Consider the following 19,406-nt stretch of genomic DNA (forward strand, 5'->3'; position numbering starts at 1 on the left):
GGCAACATTTGATTCCCCGCCCCCAGCTCTTGTGCTGCAAGGCGTTGGGCTTTGGGAGAGACGTTGAATCCTCCCACCTCCTTCCCAAAGCTCAGTTAGCGGTTTTCCAACTTGGGAAAGGAAGTGGGAGGGCTCTAGGCCACTGCCAAAGCCTCTTACCTCCTTTCCAAAGCCCAGTGCCTCACTTACCTGGCTTTGGAAGGGCAGCGTGAGAAGAGAGTTGGCTCACTTGGTATTAATAGTTGAACCTCCCTGTACTAGAGGGCCTTAGGCAAACTACTACCTTTCACCTTTACCACTGCACCTCACCTCAGCATAATATGGAAATAATAGTACCTTAAAGGGATATTGTAAGAATTGTTGTGGTGATGTATGTGAATAGCTCTGAATGCTGAAAGTGCTATATACAGTTATGATTTCTAAATATGTTGTCTCTTTTCTGTTGCTTATGGATGCAAGATAGATTACTTTGATGGTACCTCTGGTTACGAACTTAATTCGTTCCAGAGGTCCATTCTTAACCTGAAACCGTTCTTAACCTGAGGTACAACTTTAGCGAATGGAGCCTCTCGCTGCTGCCACGCCTCCACTGCACAATTTCTGTTCTCATCCTGAGGTAAAGTTCTTAACCCGAGGTACTACTTCCAGGTTAGCAGAGTCTGTAACCCGAAGTGTTTGTAACCCGAGGTGTTTGTAACCTGAAGTACCACTGGTGGTACCTCCAGTTACAAACTTAATCCATTCTCGGCGGTCGGTTTGTAACCAGAAACCGCTCGTAACATGAGGCACACTTCCGCTAATGGCACCTCCCACCATTAGCGAAATTATTTCACACTTGTAATTTTAAGTTTTATTTTTCTAAATGTGTGAAAATAATACTGTGAGACCCAAATACAAATATCTTAATATGCTTTCTGCAAAGTTGATTAAAGTAAAATTAGGATATTAACCCTTGTTCTGTACTGACAAAATCTGAATAGAGTTTGACATGCAAGGGTTATAAACCCCAGAACTTAAATTGAGAAGCATCTCTAAAAATCGTAAGATTTGATACACCATAAACCTTTATTATGGGGTTCCACTTCTATTTCCCTTTTCCCACCCTAATAGGAAGGACTCCCTTTCTTGCACTTTTATTCTTCTTGAACCCTAATTTCATAGCATTCACTGCCCTTTCTCTTTCTATATATACTGAAATCCACCCTTCCAATCCCAGTGGAATTTTTGCCTGTGCTACATATGGTGTGATTTCGTGATTTGTGATTTCCTGAAGAGCTGATATAGTAACACTAAATTCCTCCTTTTGAGCTTTTTTGAAGCCAAATTCTATACTTCCAACATGGGTTGCCATATGTCCAGATTTCCCCAGACATTACAGCGAAATTCCAGATGTATGGCAACCCTTTACTATCAGCTTTGCAACCTCATACACACTGCCCAGGCTTTGACTTCACCTCCATTGCCTCTTGAGACAGATGGATGCCAACAACAATGCAGAACATCAGTTCCTTGGTTTAGTGCGGATGTGGGCATTCTGCCAGTTTGGGTCTCTGATATATATTTTTCCTTATATACTACAATACAATCACACCCACATATTTTGTTATTTTCTCCAGAGGAGGATAGTGTTGCAGGTATGAGCTGGTAACCACGATTTTGGGAGGTCTATATTTTGTGTCTTGTTCTGCCACAAATTTTCTTTGTGGAAACAAGCATTATTTTTTTATGAGTAATCAGATTCCTACATCTAAGTAATTTTACATCAGCAATTCAGGTGCACATACGATTGGTTCTATACAGATTAGGTCTGCTTCAGGTAATTAATACAGGAAATCTGCAATGCATGCAAAAGGCTGTGTGTTGTTGCACATTAACCACATTATAAGCATCTCTCAGGTCCTAATGTCTCAGTATAATCATGTAGTAACTATTTCCTACCTCAAAGGGGTGCTGTGAGTATAAATTGTTGAAAGGGCGGTGAAGCAGCCTGATGATCTGTGGAGAGGTAAATACGATTTCCCCCCCATTTGGTCTCTGAGGGTCTGTCAGTTCTAGCTTGGGGCTTATTTACATGATCATGTGCACACCCACCCACCCTTTGTTATAAACGTGGCTAATTTGACATAGCTTCCCTGAGTCATCAAATTCACCTCAGCATACCCGGTCTGCTGTCTCAAATGTCAGTGTAACAACCCTAAAGGAGCACAACACATAGACATCAGCTAACAGAGGAGGGAAATTTCACCCAGCCCCTTCTCACTTATACAGGTATTGAGTGTACATGCTTTCACAAGGACAAGAGAGGTGAGACACCCAGGAGCTGTTCCTTTGCTTTCAAACCCACTTCAATCTCTGATACACCCTTTGATAATACAAAGAGATCTGAGATGGAAAGAAATTAAGCGGTTGCTATCTCAGGGTAATAGTTTGTGTAAATGACCTCCTGGACTCTGGGTTACTTTGAAACAATATGAGGGGAAAGCTGATATTTTTTGTTTAAGGAGGTGCGACATTTCTCTCAGGAGGATGTCATTGCTGGATTTCTTGTGCAGAAACAGTAAGCACTTTCATTTCCTGCCATCCTCCAAGAGAGGAACATACTAACAAAGAAAAGCATAGACTGTAGTCCGCCTCATTATTTAATGTTCTGCTAAGAGGTTTTTCCTCTAAAGTTATGCAAGGATAGAGGGCACTATGGCCTTCCCCATCTGGCTGCTTATGTAAGAATGGATATCTTGCTGGAAACATGCCATATCATCTGACACTGGAAATCCTTGAATTAGGTTTTTATTACTAAGGGGGGCTGTGGTGGCTAGTGTTGTGGGCTGTGGGGGCACTGCAGATAAGATAGCATGCTATCATTTATCAGGAACATTGAAGGACCAAAAAATTACATGCAGTGGAGAGAGGGGCCAGTAAACACCAGTAACCGCCCCCTCGGTGGGAGATTCAGTATCCTGTACCATGGTCAGCTTTATGGGAAGTTTGGGGGGAGAAGCACTCGTGCTTGTGGGGAAGTATTCATCGAAAGATTTTGGAGGGAAAAAGATAGGCGTCAGAGTATCCCCTGCTCACAAGGGTCGTGTGGGTTAAAACAATGACTTTATTCAGAGGAGTAGTGGGGGGTTCTGCATCTCTGCATATTATTGGGGTGGGCTTCGAAGTAGTTCAAGGGCAGCACCGAATCCCCCACGTAAAAATAGAAATAAGCTTCTCCTCAGTGTTGTTTCTCTATGGGTGGGGCAGTGAAAATTCATGGGAGGAAAAGAGGCGGCTCAGACTCAGCAGCCATTCTAGCAGGCCAGGGCCGGTTTGAGCCGGTTGAGACTGGTTGAGACTGAGCTGGAATGAGACATCAACTGTTGTTTAGGCTGAGGTTCTGCCGCACCAAAGCTGACTGGAATCTCTGGACTGGATCACACCCAGAAGATCCAGGAGCCGCAATCCCTGCTAGAATATGCTACTGGAGCCAGAGCTCAGAGCAAATGCCAGTAGCAGCAGGGTTGCATGGAAGCTGTGGACAGGCTTTATGCCTGGAGATGGAGTTTTTGCCTGCAGGAAGAGCAGCCAGAGCTGCTCCAGCTCAGAATCCAACCTGGGTTTTGTTTCTCTCCGTCTTCCAGCTAGAACTGGTTTAGGGGGAAAAGAGGCCTCTCAAGTATCGGTTTTCAGGGAGAGCAGCTGGTGTGGAACCAAAGTGTGGGGGAGGGGTGCCAGCTTGTCTGTGAGCACAGAGTGAATGTGGGAAAGGTGGGGGGGGGAGCATTTTCCTTTTGTCTCTCACACGCATTCACAATAGAAATGTGCTGTACAGACACCAAAAGGAGAGAGCCTGCCACAAATACATTTCACAGAAAACCCCACCTTCACATATAGTCATGTGTGAACAACATACAGGCTGCACAGCTCCCATAGCTTCACATAAAAACAAAGTAATGAGGTTAAACATCAGTGTGTGATATTCTCCCCCCCCAAGCACTGAGGCAGGCAGAATGCCCATGTGCAGAACAAAGGTCATATTGCATCATGCACAAGAAATGTGTGTGCAATACCAGAATTAGAAGCGTATCTTTATAGCTCCACCGACACAAATATATGGACAACACAAAATATACATACCTTAGAGTGATGCATGTGCTTCTTGATAAAAATACTAATATAACTTTAAAAACACTGCAAAGTACATTAGTGTTAATTATCTAGAAAGTTAAGGGCCTATTATTTTTATTCTTCAATTGTTCATTTGTGCCATAATGTAAATATTCTGTTCTAAAGACAAGTTTCTGCTTGTAAACTATCCTTTATATATTGTAAAATAATACATGTGATTCACTGGTATGGGAAGATGCTTGTTCTGTCTAGCCCATTCTTAACAAAATCAAAATCTTTCCTCAGACTGTGCCTCCTTTTTGTTTCAAAAGTAAAATTATGCAAATATTCTTGTGTTACCCTTGGATATGCCTTCTCTGTTGTTTCAAGTTTTAACAATTGCCCACAACTACTGAAAGTCAAAATTGCCTCTGGAAAAAACGAATTGTCACAAGACAGTGGTAAAACTTTATTTTAAATTTACAAAAATAAGAATCTCAAATGAAAGATATGTGTGCGCGCACACACACATCCCACATATTCAAGACTATAATTTTTACATCATGAATTAATAAAAAATTGAAGTGTGATATTCCACAGCTATTTTGATTTTTTCCCCTAGCATCCAAGGATGGAGCTACATATTACCTTGAGAAACATGTGTTCCATGTTTGATGAGGTAATATGAATACAAGAATAGGGGAGAATCAAAAAAAGTGGGAAGGTGAGGTGTTTAACCCTTCCCATGCCAACCAGTTCTCCTACTCATTTACACACACACACCCCAACACATCAACTGCTTCCCTCTAGCTAGGCTTATTCTGGTCTCAGAACTCAGTCAGGGGGAAATGGGCTCAAAATAGCCAGAGGAAGGAAACTTGGCAGGAAGTATCAGCAGGCAGGGGATGGGTTAATACATTCTCCTCCTCCTCACTGTTTCTTCCCTGAAGCATTATCAGATACCATCAATCACTGATTTAGCCTGGTTGTTTTCCTCTTTCCTTTGTGTTAATCTAACTGTGCTTTCACTATGTACAGGTTTCTCCATACCTAAGGAAGCAACAGTATTATTAAGACATTACAAAGATTACTTTCAGTCCATTGACTTGCTGGAATCATAAACAACTTTTCAAAGAAAAAGCAAATAAGTTTAACTAAGAATTAGCTCGTGTCACATTGTCATTTTATGAAGAAGCTACAATATCATTATAATAATACTGCCTGTGTCCTGGAGGTAACATATGAGCAAAGTGCTTGAAACTGTCTTGTGAAATCTGGTTTTGATTAATAGAATCAGAGTGCTTGCAGGAAAATACCTCAAAAGGTCATTTAGTCCAACCCCGTACTGATGCAGGAAATCCCTGGTGGTTACCATTCAACATCTGCTTAAAAACATATGTCCCACTGACAAATAGAAGTTCTTCTGAATGTTAACCTAAATTCTGTTTCTTGTAGTTTGAACCAAATGGTTCAGGCCCCACTCCCTGGAACAACAGAAATCTATGTAACAGCTCTTCAACTATGCAAATATGGCTATTACAGGTGGCAACAATTTTGCACAGAGCATCCATTCCTAGCCCCCATGCATGTCAGCAGAGTGCACATAAGCCTGCCCTACACCTGCTCCACCTGTTCTGTCCCCCATTCCACCCTCTTCTGGGTCCAAAAGGACCCATGTGTTGGCAGTCACATGTCAATTGGATGTGCGCAAAATGGTCACAACCTGTATATTGCCTCTAAATCAACCCTTCTCTATGCTATATATACCCAACTCTTTCAACCTTTCCTCATAGGATGTAGTCTCCAGGTCTTCATGATCTTTGTCACCCTCCTCTGTATACATTCCAGTAATCTTAAACTGCAGTGCTCCGAACTGGACATCATACTCCAGGTAAGGTCTGACAAAAGCAAAACAGATTGGTACCATTGCATTGTATGATGTGGTCAATATACCTCTGCTTGAATCAACCAAGAATTGCACTAGCCTTTTTAGCTGCTGTATCACACTGCTAACTCTTGTTTAGATTGTGGTCTACTAAAACCCCTGGATCCTTCTCATGGGTACTGTTATAAAGCCAGGTGTCATTCATAATATATTTGTTTGTTTGGTTCTCCCTCTAAAATGAGATTTTATAGCCTGCATCTTTGCTAGCCCAAAGTTTGCAGTATCCTTTTTGACCAAGTTACTTTCTTAAGACATTTGGAACCTTTATCTTATTCATTTTTTTTCTGCCCACAGATGGAGACTTGTTTCCTCTAACTTCTGAAAACTCTGTGAGTAAAATATTCACTTACTAGCTATGCTAAGTGTCTGTGATTTATTCTAGCCTAAGTATTTTTGTGGGGAACATTTGTTTAAAGTGGATAAAGGCAGATATAAATCAAACCAAGTTTTATTGTGCATGGAGCAATCACCATTGTGCTGACTCTGCTACAAGAGATTAAGAATCTCTCTTTCCAACACAGATTCTCTCACTCTATACAATGAGCTAAATTACGCAGTACTTGGTCTCATGCATTGAGGAGCACATCCCCAGTGTCTGGATGGTTTAGGATAAGGTTGAGTGTATGACTTGCTGAGTCATATACTCCTATTGGTTCAGGAAATATGCTTACATGTAGAGATGGGTATAATAGTCTCTAGGTTATTGCTTTCATTATGCTTTGTCCTATCCTGGTCTTGTCCCTTTCCTGTCCTATTTGCTGTCAGGGTCTGACTCTGAATTGTGAGAGTCAGGGGAAGAGACTGTGGGTTTTACAAAGCAGCATTAGCTAGCCTGGTAATAGTGTCAGTGGATCTCTGTACATATATATCTTTACCTCAAAGACCAGAATAACTTCTTATAGTAGATAGTAGCGTTTAGCTTTGTATTATGTTTGGAGACAATAAACACTTTGCTACTTTGAACTTTGTGGGAGAGAAATTTTCCCCTTAAATGGGGACTCTGGAAGAAACTGTTCTGCTGGGAGCAGGAAATTCTGAAAACTCTCTGAAGACTGCTGGGGTTCCTCATACTCTGCTGATACAACACACTGTTTGAGGTGTGGTGAACTACCAACTGACTTTCACAAGTCACCAACAGACACCCACCTTGTGGGGATAATAATTATACATTTTATCTGTACTGACATTAGCAGAGTAATTTTTAAGATCAATGAATCATTACATTTGTATGCCCCCTTCCCAAAGTTAAAACCATGTTCAATGCAGCTTACAACATACACAAAATTATATAACTGCAAACATAACAAAAGTAGTAGTCATAAAAAATAAACAAAACATAAGAAAGTACGCAACCAAATAGAACCATTTCCACATAAATCATAAGATACAAAATAAAGATACAAAAGCAGTTATATTACTAAGAAATAGTTTAATTCTACATAGGAGGTAACTTTAGACTATGAAGGTTTTATCTCACCCACAGCTGATATGGGTCAACAGAATTTAGAGATAATTGTTTCCACTGAAACTAATATACAAGCTGATGAAACATCCTGCAAGGCAGTCCACATATGTTTGGCTCTTGGCAGGAACCAAATGATTTATATCTGTGAGTCTTCAACACCCAAGGCTATGATTACCCGAGCCTTCTCATCCTGGCATGCCCAGGCTTCTTCATCATCTGGGGGTTCAGTAACAAGAGTCCAAATTCCCACTCTCTTCAGGAATATCTCCATTTTATAACTCCAGTTTGAGTAGTTTGAACCATTCAGTCTCTCAAGTGACAAACCAGAGTGCATTCCTTGAGCCATAGTGATACCACAACACACTTCACCAACAGGTCACTATGCTCTCACCTTCTTGTAGACCAGACCAGCAAACAGAATTTGAGAAGCTGCAACTGGAGCACTCCAGACTCTCGTTGGCTTCCTCAGGCTCTTACAGATGTGTCCTGGGCCCATAACCTGTTATTATTTCTGAAAGTCAGTTGGCCCATAACCTGTCAGACATGAACCCACCATCTATTGATACTTCACCACACTTCAACCAGTGTGACTAGCAGAGTTTGCTCAACTCCAGCAAAGTCTTCCAGGAGAACACCACAGTTTTCCTGATTTCCAGTAGTCAGTTTTCTCCAGAGTTCTCACTCAAAAAACCTCCTTCCCTACTGAGCTGAAATTAAAGTATAAAGTGTTTATTGTCTCAAGAGACAAGACAAATCTACTAACTGCTATAATACTGTTCTTCTGGTCTTAGAAGTAAAGAAACAAGCATACAGAGAGATCCACTAGCACTTTACCATGCTAGCTCACACTGCTGTGTACACCTAACACAGGGGCTCCCAGACTCTCCCCCTGTCACCCCCAGATAGAGAATGCAATGCAATGCAACCTTGACTTTTATACCCATCTCTGCATGTATGCATATTCCTGAGATAAAATGAGGGTAAATGAGTCAGCAAGTCAGACTTTTGGCCTTGTAATATTGCTATGCTACCCAATACACCTGATGTTCTATCTCTAAACAAGATAACAAGATCCAAACGTAGCTCAAGACAGAGATCAAACAATTAGTGCAATTTCACACCTTATTCAAATTACATCAACAAGCTACCTATATCTTGTACTTTCTATATATACCCTAATCTTGCCAAGTGGTAGCAAGACTCCAAGAAGTCTTGGCACTTTACCAGGCACAGTGGAGACTAGTGTCTTTAAAAACTATGGTTTATTTTACACATATTTACATCTGAGGGGGTGCACAACATTACATCCTAATAGCGTCTCTTGTTGCTTCACTCATAGCTTCAGCAAGCTTGCATCCAAAGCAGCAGCCTGTAATGGCCCTCAGTCTCCCAGTACAGCCTCTCCCAGCCAGTGTGCATGTAGTTCTTCCTACTTTTATTCTTCCCAGCAGCTTTTGCAGAAAACACCACCTCCTCTTCTGCTTCCAGCATCCCCTCTGTTACCCTGGCAACCTCCACTTCAAAAGCCTCCTGTGAAAAGCACTTTTTCCTGTGGTCACATCACAGTCCCTGCAATCCTGGTAGCCTCCCCCTTTCTTGTCTGATGCTGAATGTCTCACCTTTGGCAGGGCAGTTGCCTTTGTTCTTTGATGGCACCTCTTTAAGCCAATCTCCTGAGGGAGCTGGCAACTTCAAACTCCACATTTACTAATTTAAAAAACTATGGGGAGAACCTGGCACCCAGGAATTTTAGGGGATCCTTGCCTCCTGCAAACTCATAACAGAATTAAAGCACTGCTTTCCATTCAACCCCCAAAATGTTATGTCTGACAAAATCTGTGGTAGATGTCCACTATCCCAATTTCTCTGTTTTTATTATAGCTGGGGGGAGGGGGCTGATAAGGAAGGTAGTCTAACCTTATCAATCACATGAGCCTGATTTGTGGCACATCATTTATCAAATTTGATAATGGAGGTTCCACTCACTATCATCAAACCTTCCAGACACTGCACCAATCAATGCTGCTCTTCTCAAATACCATACTCATTTCCCCCAATTTGGGCCTTAAGTTCACTTGCCTTAAGTTCCTCCCACATTCAAATACCCCTGACACCATGTCTTCATCCCTCAGTATTAATCAGGCTGGCAAAATATTTTTCTACATAGAAAATTTCTATTAGTGATTTTGACTCATTGGCTGGCAGCTGGCCCACACTACACTGAGATGCTGTCTAAAGCATGGAAAAATATTGCAGAAAGATGTGATTTTGACATCAAATATCACATCTTTCTAGTACAAAATGACTGTATCTCCATATGTGGCAAAAGGTTTCAACAGAAACAATCCTGAGGTACTACTACAACACTGCATTTCCCTCATGAAGCCACTATAATCTGAAGCAACTAAAATATTTGCATTTATAACTGACTCTGTTCTTTCTACTATAGGCTAATATTTATATTTAATTATTTTATTAAGCATATTTATTTCTAGCCTGTCACAAAATGTCCTAGAGACGGGTGGATAGCATCACAATAAAAACAACAGTTAAAACAGCAATGTACAAATAGACAAATAGCTATGACTACATCCTGCTGGATGAATAATTCGATATTATCTCCACAGCTACTACACCAAGATAAATTGGTCCAAAACTCACCATGTTACCTCTTACTCTCTGTGATAAAAAAACTTATTATTTTAATTACCTAGTATCACCATATAACAGATGGAGTTAAAAATAATCCATATACAGTACTTAAGCTTTCAAATGTTAATACCACTGTCCCAACTGTCACTCTGTCATTTCAAACTGCCATCTTTTGTTGATTCCTTCAGTTAGCACCTAGTTCTGAACCTCTTTTCCACTGACTATTTATCCATAGCATTCTATGCAGGCCCGCTGAGTGATGTTTTACTGACCTGCGGACAGTTTTTCCGGGTCATGTGGCCAGCATAACTAAGCCGCTTCTGGTGCAATGGAACACCGAAACCAGAGCAGTGCATGGAAATGCTGTTTACCTTCCTGCCAGAGCGGTACCTGTTTATCTACTTGCACTTTTTTTGGTGTGCTTTCAAACCTAGCTCCTGCTAGGTTGACAGGAGCTGGGACCAAGCAACAGGAGCTCACCCCGTCGTGGGGATTTGAACCGCTGACCTTCTGATTGGCAAACTCAGTGGTTTAGACCACGGCGCCACCCGTGTCCATATATATATATAATTACTGAGCATTATACCCATATTTGGTTATGCCAAGTAAGCTCAATATCTGTGTTTCTTTGTGAGCAAAGGTTTGATTTATTAGTTTGCAATCCTAAACACACTTGTAAGGGAATAAGCTCAAGTGAACTTCTGAATAAAGAAGCAATGCATTGTGCTTTTAATCATCTAAACCATCTTAACAAACACTTCTTAAGTACAAATATAATGTGTAGCTCTCTGTAGATTAATATCTTTTTTTTAAATCACCAAAGAAAAAATAACAGGAAAACATTTGTTATACTCAAGCTAGGAGTTATGATTGCATAGAAACCATTTTCTCAGTGTGAATCCCCAGCTGGATGGGAAGTCACTCTTGCAAATGGAAGTTACATGGGCAATTTCCCAGCTCAATCTAGCATCTATATGCATGTAGCCATTTAGAAAAAAATATAGAAATCCTATTTGTTCAGGATGGAGTGGGGAGTGCTAGATTCAGCTCCTCCTGCTCCCCACTCTCCACACAACTGCTTGGCATGATTTAAACTTTCCCCCTAAAATGGCTGAACAGTGCGTACTGTATTTTTCCGTATATAAGACTAGGTTTTTCCCCTTAAAAAATAATGTCAAAAATTAGAGGGCGTCTTATACACGCCCCCCCCCCATTTACTTAAATCTGAGTACCCCCCAAATAGGGGCGTCTAATACATGGGGGCATTTTCTAGATGGAAAATACGGTAATTTACTTAACCCAGGACCTTAAGAGTCTAAATGTTAGCGTCTGTGTTACAACTTTTCAACATCACTCTGATTATCTCTATATTTCAAGGTGTATGTGCAGCTTGGACTAGTATTGCTTGCGAATATTAGTATATGATAGAAAGCACAAGAGAGTCATTTTTTGAATCAGGTATACACATTCTATTCAGCAGAACCTTTTAAAAAATCTTTATTATAAGGATACAAGGACAGAGGGAGACAAAAATGTTTGCACTGGTGAAAGTGCCCTTAATTTACCTCATACTATGCACTGAACCATATTGGTTTCAAGAACTCATAATCCTGAAACAGAATTAATTGCTGTGATAACATGATTTGTAAAGAGCTGCTGGGCTTCAGTTTTAAAAAGGCAACATGCTTCCTGCTATAATCACACAGAAACAAGTGGTTCTCCTTACTGAAACACACATACCCTTCAGCAGTGCTTTTTTTCTGGGAGTATGCATACCCCTAAACGTTCAGTGAATCTTTGTACTTTTGTCCATTTACTGTATTTATTTCCCCAATTTGAACTATAAAATGGTGATTGTATTGAGTCAAAATGAGGGTACAGTACCCTTAAACATTTTTTTAGACAAAATGTACTGCCCTTCAGCACTTCAGGACACACACTTTGATCCTTTTTACTGTATTGGGACTACATTACAATCCAAACATGTGAGGGTTATTATTTTTGTTTGTTACTATGTTATTTTTTATGGTTTTATGTTATACACCATGCTGTGATCCTCAAGGGTGATATAGAAACAACAGCAATAACAACGAATTTGATGTCCCCTTCCATTTTTCCATAATAGATTATTGGAGCTATCAAATCAGAGAGCCTTTGAATGGCAATTTGCATAGGATAATTAGGGCCCTGATATTTTAACAGCTACAGATTTCTCTTAGTAGAGTTTCTGTGTGTCAATTAGACAAAATAACAAATCCCTGGTTGACAGCTAATTTTGACCAGGGGCATATTTTGAATGGAAGAAATGCTGATGGACTAGCTAAACAGGCTTCATCTACTGACTTATATCCACATTGTAAAGACAAAGGCTCTTCAACTAATTAACTTTCACTCCCATAATGTTTGAGAGGGTTCTGAGAGGATCATTATGCACCTCACTACTCACCACCATGTACATGTTTAAACACATCCAAACTCCAGATGAACAGCATCACATGTTCTATCAGACCTACAGTATGTACACCTCAGTAGTTGCCTCTTGGTTTCGGCCCCTTGTGTCTGTTTCTGTTTCCACCAGGAAGTCAACCTAGCCCTGAACTTTAGCCAGAATCACACTCACCCCAAATACTGCAATGATTTGAATAACGTATTTGTTGAATTTAAACTGGAAGGGATTTGAAGTTAAAATATCAGGATTATATTTAAGCATTCAACCAATTAAACCGATTCACGTTCAATGGCCTCGACCAAAGAGACACTTAACGAATATGTGAAAGGATTTTATACATTTGGGACTCATCCAGACTTCCATTCACTTCAAAGCCTGGGAAGCAACTGGCAGGAAAGATGCTTGCTTTTTTCAAAGCTACCATCCACCACAGCACACTGTAAATTAAAACAGTGGAAGAAGAGGAGAGAGCAAAGAGGACAGCATATTTGTACGCTGTCGGGAACAGTACCCATGCTGTACTGCGCAGCTACTCGCTGTGGTAGTTTAAATTGTTGCGGAAACCTTTCTATTTGAATCTTTGGCCTAAAGGGCATTCTGCATAGTTATTTATTAAAAAGTTAGTTCTCTTCAGAAGAAGCATTGTCTATGGTGTTTAGGCCTGCAGGGTGCCAGACAGTTCAGAGTGCAACAGCATCCAAGATCCGAGGTACGTAGCTTCAACGGTGTAGGGATGTGGAAGTCTGACAACATTGGAGCGGGTGATAGGTTAGCAATGTAAGAGGATGGAAGAACATTTTAGTTCAACTAACTGTGTTTTGATTGCTTATGGAAGTAAATGGAATTAATCCCAGGAGCACTCTACCCCTTTATTAATCTCTGTGACAAAAATGGCAAAATGATTTCGTTTTAAAGACTAACTGATAATTTTGACTATGATTCTGAGGGAAGAGTGCATGGTAACCAGTGCTTTTTTATTTTTTAGAAAAAAGGTGCCGGTACTCACCCATGAAGTTGTTACAGTAAGTGCCACACTTTTAATTTGGGGGGAGGGGTAGGTGCTGGTACAGCATACCCTTGAGTACCCCCCAGAAAAAAGCACTGAGAATAACATTACACCATCACAAAATGGATATACATCTGCTCAAAATGGCTGGTTTCATATCTAACAGGTTACAAGCGCAAAATTCAAAATGGCTGTTTTAACCAACACCTTTTCCCAGTAATTATTTTTAAAGGGCAAAAAGATCCTGTATTGGCAGCAGAATTTGTACCAAGGTTGCAGGCTTCTTTCTGTTCTCCAAAGGGAGGGTTAAGAAGTAAACCACTGCTTCCATTGTGACTGCTAGCAGGTAGGCGAGCCAATCTTCTGTGGCTCCTGCTGCAGCGCTCTGCTTGTCTGGCACTAAGGGGGGCGGAGAGAGCAAGGAAGAGAGGAAGGAAGCCCTGCTGTAATGAAAATGTTGTGGCTTCCTGTTATGCTCTCACCCAACCCCCTATTTATTCTGCGGGAACATTCAGCTAGATTTCCTACGCTAACATGAACTCTGGCTGAAACATCTGTATTTGATTCAAAGAGTTTATTTTGCGTTTTGATGTGCTTTTCCTTTGGTTACTCTCCATTCATTATCTGCTTAACTATTTATGAAATCATGGGTCGACAAATAACTATTTTATTCAATGTTTTACATAACAAGGTATATTTTGGGTCCAATAGGTGGTTTTTATAGTGTTAATACATTATTGTTTCATTATATTAAAACTGCAATAGAAAAGATTTAGTATGCTTGAATTTATGATACCTAAGACAGAGGGAGAACAAGGTGTTCACATATTTGGCAAATAAACTGTGGTCTCTGATCACAAACTGAAGGTGGGAGAGGGATCAATAGTAGTTCAACAGAGTATGAAGAACAGGCATATTTCTTTTTGAGCAAAAGGGGCGCAAAATGTATTTGCATTTAATTAAATTACAAAATGTCATTCCCTGCAAGAATCATTTTGGAGGCTGTGCAAGAAGAGCTTTTTCTTGCCCAGAAATAGTGCTCAAACTGTGCCTTGCTCAAGCATGTGAAAACTCTTAGCATGCACAATGCCAGTGCTGGCTCACTACTTCCCCTCCTCCCACAGTGCATATTTAAATGATGAGTCATTCACTGACTCTAATCTGCCGTTCACGATTAGCTGACAGGGAAGCTCAGCAGCAAGAGGCTGTTGGTGCAGGAGCTTCAGGAGCCATGTGCTATTTGAATCATAAAACAAGCTTCGTAAAATAAATGATCCAATCCCTTTTATTTACTGTTAAAAAAGGTTTTGTTTAGAGATATGTGTATATGTACTTTATTCTCTTTGGGATCTTTGTGGTTTCCAAGGGACTATGCTGTTTCTCTGAAGATTATATAAATAGGTCAGAGAGCACTTGATCCACTGCTTTTTTCCTACCATGTGACCTGGTTACAGAGGCAAATGGCGCTTGTTTTCCTCAGCTGATTTTTTGTTGTGAAGTGATCAAACTAGATTGTGAACAGTTGGAAGAAGGATGTGTGCTGTCGCCACCACCCATTTCTGCACTGTTCAGTTTACTTAACAGGGTTGTACACAGGAGTTGCACAATCACATTGTGTTCATTAATCACTTGTAATGGTCAGAGGGACTTGTGCAAGAGACATGTAATTGGTGCATGCTGTCCTTGCTGTTCTCATAAAAGCTGATTGAGAAACACAGATAAGCAGTATTTTTAAAGTACTCCAAGTTAAATATATGGTGAAATAATTAAAAACAGGCCAGGTTTTTTTGTTTGTTTGTTTTTGAAAAAACCTACTATTTCAGAGCCAAACATGCCATTAGAGACGGTATGTCAATATTCTTAAAAAAATTATTTAATAGCTAATGTAATGAAACATGATTTTCATTTGAACTGCAGCGCATAGGGAGAAGAGATTTAACCCTTCCTTCTCCCAATATGATCCTGAAGAAAACTCCCCCCTCCCCCCCTTAGCTCTATGTGGGGAGGGGACACTCCAGTGGGAGTTTTCCCCCTAAGGCTAACAACGAGGGAGGTGATTTTTGTCAGGATGACATCTGGGGAGAGATTTAAACCTTACCTTACAGCATGCTGCCAGGATGCTTGGGTTCTATTTGTTCTTTCACACTGATTGCCGTAATAACCAGATTTCAGCATAAACAGTGGTTTGTTGCACCACATCCAGATGATTTATTTACTAGATCAAGGATTAGTGCCAATACTGGTAGATGAATGTTGTAATAACTTATTAGTCTGGTAGAGCAAGTCTCATGTTGAGTGACTCCCCACAGGACATGTGCAGGAGGAGTATATATATATATATATCTCAGTATGACCCTGGGGAAGTTTATCTGCATGTCTATATTATGAGAGCAACATCCGTTCTACAATTTGCTGGGGGAGGGGTAGCTAATCCGGATTTCCAGCTAACAGTCACATTTTGAGAAGACGGCATTTTCTAAGCCTGTTTATGGTGTACCTATTGTTTTTATCGAGTGAAACAGTAAAATAATAATAATAATGGGGAAAATGATTCTGGCAACTATCAGGCAATCCATGTGAAGTAAAATGCTTGCTCCCCAGCCTTTCCCCCACTGCAGACAAAAGCTAAATCTAGCCACACCCCCTGCTAAAAACAGCTGAAGCTACTTGTGACCACACCTCTCTAAAACTGCTGTCCAAACTGGCACACTTTACTTTGAATGTGAAACTCATAGCCACTCCCAGTAGCATAAGTAAACTGCCTCCAACAGTTTCACAGCAACTGTAGTTAGAAGCCTCCCCCTCCCCCCTGCCTCTTTTCTCATTTGGCCAACAGAATTGCTAGGGCCGTGTGCAAAACTAGGTTTTAGGGCTGTGTGCAAAGCTTTTGATGCAGCCAAATGCACAGCGTTTCTCCTCCCTGGTGCGTTGTTCTTCATTGTGAGCAACCTATCCTTCAGCGAAAGGGCCGAGAGCAGCACAAAAATCACTTGATTTTCTTTGTATACATTAACTTGGTTTGTTAAACTGTAAGCTTGTCCATTTGACAGTCAATAACATACGTTTTCAGTGTGCAGGCAGCACATAGGAAGTGTAGAATTCTGAGACAAAAATCCATATGGCAGTGGTTCCCAATTGGGGGGCCAGGGACCCCTGGGGGGTCCGTTGAACACATCCAGGGGGTTCACAGCACCATCCCCTGCCAGGGACTCACTTATCTTGTTAATTGCACAATGAAAGCCCCATTGATGATCTATGGATCACCCAGGCTCTGCTCATGCCCAGGGCCTGCTTGCTGGCAGGGGAAAAACCTGTGACAGAGTTGCTGGATGGCAAGTGAACTGGGACTGGGCAAAAACCCTGACACAGTTTATTTGGGCTCCTGCAATGGGGGTGGGGGGGAGAGTGCAAATGGCTTGCTCCATGGGACAGGTTCACATGTTTATCATTTTAAAAATGTAAGGGATCCCTTCCCCTTGCTGGCCACATGACACCGGCGCCCTCAGCCTGAAACTGAGATGAGCGCCACAACCCCATAGTCGCCTTTGACTGGACTTAACCTTTACCTTTTTTCTTTTTTTCTTTTTTACCTGAAATCCTTTGCTTATTAGAGGCCACCCCACATTAAAAAAAAAATTGTTTTGCACGGGTAATTTCAAAAGTAGGGGGTCTGTGACTTGGCTTTTGAAAAATAGGGGGTCCTCAGCAATTAGCCAATTGCGAACCACTGCCGTATGGTCCCGTCTAGCATACATACTGCCTGGCCTGTAAACTCTGCACCCTAATTCCAAGTGTTTCAAAGCATAACTCAATAGTTACAGAAACACACTCTGCACATGTTTATTCCCAGTCAGCTTTGAAAACAGCTTCCTTTATCTGAGCCTGTCTATTCAAACAGTTCAAATGTAAACTCAGATAAGTAGCCTAGTGCAGGCACATTTCCTGATCTTTTAACCTTGATAACAGATTGGGAACACTGAGTTTTCTTACATGCTCCCTTTCCCTTTTCTCTGCCACACAAATTCCCCTCTTGCTACCTTTCAATGTTAACCATAGTGTGGTGTTATATCAACATCAGAGTTCATCTTAACTATGATCTCACTCAGTCAGAATTTGAAGGCAGATTTTAAGCTGCTTTGCAAATCCTGGTTAAAGCTTACTATGGTGCCGACATGACAGAATACCATGGTTAATACTGGGGGAAAGGGAGAAGGGGGGTTGTCCAGAAAAGAGCAAGAAAGGCTATGCACTGGATTCTCTGGCTCTCTTCACAATAAACAATCAGAGAAAAATACACTGGGGCTGCTTACACTAGGGATAAATACAGTCGTACCTTAGTTTTCAAACAGCTTAGTTCTTGAACATTTTGGCTCCCAAATGCCGCAAAGCCAGAAGTGAGTGTTCCAGTTTGCGAATTATTTTTGGAAGCGGAACATTTGACAGGGCTTCCATGGCTTCAGATTGGCTGCAGGAGCTTCCTGCAGCCAATCAGAAGCTTCCTGCAGCCAATCAGAAACCATGCTTTGGTTTCCGAACGTTTTGGAAGTTGAACAGACTTCCGGAATGGATTCCGTTCGACTTCCAAGTGTTATAGGAATTCTAAGGTTTTATACACACACACACATACATAAATGTACAAGGCAAACACATACATAAGTATATAAACCACGTGTCTGAAATAGTACAGGAGAACAAACCTGAAGCCATTTTGACTCTCCCAAACTGACCTCAAATATTTCTCTGCAAGGAGGAAGGAAATGGGAAAAGCTTTCCAATTGTCTTTGGACTGCAGGGGCTTACACCTCCCGGTAAATACTGAGGATAGTTCACCCCTCCCATTGCAAGAATCTGCTGATTTTCCAGAGAGGAGGGGGCGGATTGTGCTCGCTACTTATTCCGCTCCAGCCTCACGTCAAAGGGAGAGACTGAGTGTTATCTCTGTGTAGATAAGGTCGCTGCAGAAAGCAGCTGTAACACTCAGTGCAGTCCAGCGTCTCCTTTTGTATATAGTTTGTATAGTACAGTAGCTGTTAGTGAATAAAAGAAGATATTCTTCAGCGCTGTCGTCCGAGTGATTTATGCTCTGCTATACTCTGCTGTGCATGGCTGTCTCCTGGAAGTGAGTTCGGTGCTCACAGCTCTGAGTTGTGAGTCCACAGCACTTAGACCTGTTCCTGAAGAGCAGGTCTCTGGAAGTGCTACCCCAGCTCACCTGGCCCAGTCGGGGCTGAAGTGGTTGAGCCTAGTCGGTGGCACTGGCTCAAGGGTGAAGCTGACATCGGTTATGGGCCCAGTCATTGTCCTCGTCGTCCCAGTCGTCCCAGTCGCCAGAGGCTTCTGATGCTGATTGCCGGATGGCAGAACGGAGGCTGCGTGCTGGACTGATTTGCGGTGCCCAGAAGCAGAGTTGTTTCGGAGCTGTTGTTCAAGCTGTTGCTGCTGCTGCTGCTTGATTTATGGAGGTATGTTGCTGGCTGCCAAGAAAAGAAGATAGCATCCCTGTTTGCCTGTTAATTGCGCTCTGAGTGGGAGAGAGAGTGGCTGAAGGAGTCCAAGGCTCTATCTGTGTTGCACGTAGGGAAGTGTCTTGCTTTAATTAATAGCAGACATGGCCTGTGCACATTTTGGCCAGATGGCTCTGTCCTTTCCTCTCCTCGTGCCCGAGACCTATGCAACATGGCAGGTCAAAATGAAAGTGCTTTTACAGAGGGAGAAGCTATTTCACTCCATAGAAGATGACCCTCCCCAGGAGGATGCAGATGAATGGCCTGAGTGGCATGCTGCAGACATGAGAGCCCGG

At 41.6% G+C, this 19,406-nt stretch overlaps 2 long non-coding RNA genes across 2 annotated transcripts in view; one reads left to right on the plus strand and one right to left on the minus strand.

Annotated features, from left to right (window-relative positions):
• LOC310658460 overlaps positions 1–2,304 on the minus strand; it is a 57,142-nt gene extending 54,838 nt beyond the window's left edge. Inside the window, exon 1 of the long non-coding RNA XR_014502339.1 lies at positions 1,939–2,304. This is a non-coding gene — a long non-coding RNA (uncharacterized lncRNA). The remainder of the gene's footprint in view (positions 1–1,938) is intronic.
• A 260-nt stretch (positions 2,305–2,564) lies between these two features.
• On the plus strand, positions 2,565–18,662 carry LOC310658446. The gene is made up of 3 exons (XR_014502323.1): positions 2,565–5,980; positions 6,329–6,363; positions 10,387–18,662. It is a non-coding gene; the product is annotated as an uncharacterized lncRNA (long non-coding RNA).
• Positions 18,663–19,406: the final 744 nt, after the last annotated feature.

This window comes from Podarcis tiliguerta (genome assembly GCF_965153285.1).
Source record: "Podarcis tiliguerta genome assembly, chromosome: 10".
Taxonomy (NCBI): Eukaryota; Metazoa; Chordata; class Lepidosauria; order Squamata; family Lacertidae; genus Podarcis; species Podarcis tiliguerta.